This window comes from Opisthorchis viverrini (assembly GCF_000715545.1).
Source record: "Opisthorchis viverrini unplaced genomic scaffold opera_v5_49, whole genome shotgun sequence".
Taxonomy (NCBI): domain Eukaryota; kingdom Metazoa; phylum Platyhelminthes; class Trematoda; order Opisthorchiida; family Opisthorchiidae; genus Opisthorchis; species Opisthorchis viverrini.
The window spans coordinates 529287-532432 of record NW_008751705.1 but is presented as its reverse complement, the minus strand read 5'-3'; positions in this window follow the sequence as shown (position 1 = coordinate 532432).

Sequence of the window (3146 nt, the reverse complement as noted above, 5' to 3'; positions counted from 1 at the left end):
GTCATTAGTTACTGAAATTTTTCTTTACTCTGCACTTATTAAGAGCGCCCATTTTGTACTTCATTCATATTCAAACCGTTCCACATAGAATATATAGTACCACTTTGTTTCCAAGCCCCCTGGCCTTTATCGACACAAAAGTGCCGGATTTCATTCTTGACAAATTGGGTTCTGTGACTGTTTTGGTGGCATAAGCTGATTCATCAACCGTTATGTGAAATCCCTGACTACACCTCCTGGAAAGATATCGCCCGGTCAGAAAGTGCCCCAGCCCATATCTCAACTCTTTTCCACATTACTGAGCGGTGGGCTCCCATGTGGACACCAATAAACATCCACTAGGGTTGCTCACCGCCACACATGTTGTCCTATATTGCACCATTCAGCGCATACCTCACAGCTCTTCCATCCAAATAACGCACAGGGCCTACACATGGATGTGCCCAATAATCGCTAAGTGATTCTTTCGCCTTGAATCCTCTCAGTCTCCCTTCGTTCCCACTACTACATTTATGTATAAACCACACTTTCGTTTTAGCTTTTACCCGCCAGTCACAACTGCCTCAGCGCCTGGACCGCTGCATTCTTGGTTGATATTACAAAACCTCTGCTTCGTGAAATGATGTTTGACGGTATGGGTAGACGACGGCACACTGAAGCGGTGCTGGACTGGGACGTTTCAGATTAACAATGCACAAAGATGACGAGCGCGCAGCTTGTTCTCATTTGTGGACGACGTCATTCTTGCTAGGTCCCACCATGTGTTGATGCGCGATTGCATTCGTTTATGGAGAAAATTTAGCGAGAAATTTAGGGAGATGTGAATCTAACTGACACACTTCTGACCCCTATAAATACAGGACTGAATGCAAGCAGTGCACGTATGCCAGAGTACGCGTCCAACTTAGCCAAAATATCGGTTAGTCTTTCAAAGCAAGATTTTGGTTATTCAGGAAAAATAAACCAGGGCTAGCTTCCTCACTGCACTGTACTTCCACCCATTACCGGGTTTCGGCTAAAGGCCTGCTGCTCTCCAAATTCACTGCGCTCCCGAAATCGCGCCTAAAACACCTGTGATGGGATCCAGAGCAGGAAACAAATTTAACCCAAGATCTAGTTGAACAATCTGCCCATTTCTTGGGTGAATCGCTTGCCCTGAATGTGTTGGCGGCAACAGTCGCGAACCCACTGAGTGGATTCCTAAGGCACTCGTTGGAGGAAGCCCGATTCCGGCGGAGTGAAAACCAGAGGTTTTGAAGCCACTTCACATGTCAGGGGAGAAGCATGGTTCAGGTAAACACAATCATTGAAGTGTGAACGTCGTTTACGCTCACGATAAGGAAAGGAGAAGGAATTCCGGTAAAAATAAACATGAAAGCGGACAAGTGAAATTTGGAAGAAATGGGGTTTTTCTTATCACAGAATCCACTCAAAAGCGGAGGAATCCCCAAACGGCAGGATTCGAACCCCCCGAGCTCTTTTGGGACGAGTAAGTTCAGGATGTGCAGTTCTACTACACTACGTAGAGCTGGCGTCCTAGAGCACACCCTAATTTTCTCTGGAGCCTTGGTTCGAATAAAGAAACTTTAACATAAATTGTTCAGCCCTCGATGGTAATTATTCAGGCGCTTAAGATCTTTCGACGCTGCCGCAGTTTTATTCGAAGTTGTTTAAGCGAATCCGGAGTACACCGTTGGAGCGGAATTCATTTTTATAATGGCTGTATCATCCGTTATGTTGACAATGCGACGCTGCCTTTTATTCGAAGTTGTTTAAGCGAATCCGGAGTACACCGTTGGAGCGGAATTCATTTTTATAATGGCTGATAGTGACTTCCTTCGTCGTCTCTATAAAAACGGTGGGAAATATTGTGGAAAAGCCCATTGCGTCCGCGCAAAATAAATTGCAGCAGCCATTCGCAACCTGGATATGAACAAGTCTTTTATAGTGGCGGCAAGCGCACTGCTGAAGGAATTCGTCACAGCTAGTAAGTATTTTGTTATTTTCTGATGGTCACCATACGTTATATCTGGCTTAATGTAAGGTTTGATCTTCACCTATATTCTCAGCCACCAGCAGTGCTTTTGTGTAGACTACTGGGCTTGTAAACAGAACAAGTAGACATCACAATAAGATGGCCAGTTCCTTCAAGTCCTTACACAAATTAAACGACTGAAATGATCTTCTGGGTAACACGCTGGTCTGGGAAATATTAGAGATATAGTGAACTACAGACAAACCATCAGACTGGGTGTGGTACCGTCATTGCGACGCCGTACCCCAGTTCGTGTATAGCCCGTACATGAACATCTTGGATGAGCCGTTCATGGTTATCATTGTAGTTGGAATATTCTTGGATTCATCAAGAGTTCATGGTGGTTGATCGCATCATTCAGCATGTATGCATCATTCATTCTGCATTGCGGACTCAACTAGGAAAACTCTCCGAAAGGCCTGCTATAAGGCACTGATATGAGTGAGAATGACGCCCAAAATAACAGGCAGTCAAAAGCAGTCGCAATTCCCAGCTACTTCCATGAGGCGACACTGTCCGATTTCATAAACCGTAATCGACATTCAGGTGCAGATAACAGGCATACGATGGATCGAGATAGTCTGGACATACGTGAGTAGAATGAATGTGCATTGGTTAGATTGTGCGCAACTAAGGTAGCTCGGAACTTTCACAGATATGAGATAAGCGATATCTGATGTTGTTGCGTGTTTGTACAATGAGCTGACCTCTGAATGGAGCGGGTACAGCCTAAACAAAAGCATGGAGCTACGGAAAACCAGTTGCCTCCGAGGTGTCGTATCACATGTATTTGGTGGTTCTTGTAGCATCTTCTTCTCTTCTATCAATGAATTTTTTCGATTTTCACGGAAATAGCTCAGGATATATGCCACAACCGGGGCAAGCTCGGATCGGAAACAGGCGTCCAAAAAAGTTGCTTACATTTTAGTTTTCCCTGCTTTCGTCTCAGAAGGCAAATTTTTAATCCATCATGCAGAAAGAGTTTATTTTGTGGAAAGGATATTCAGATGAAATGAGAGATGTCATCCGTGCAGTCTTCCTCATCGTCGTAGACAGGAGGTGCGGAAGGGTGCATGTTGTGGAAAGATTTGGGAAGCTTCAAAAGCTTCCT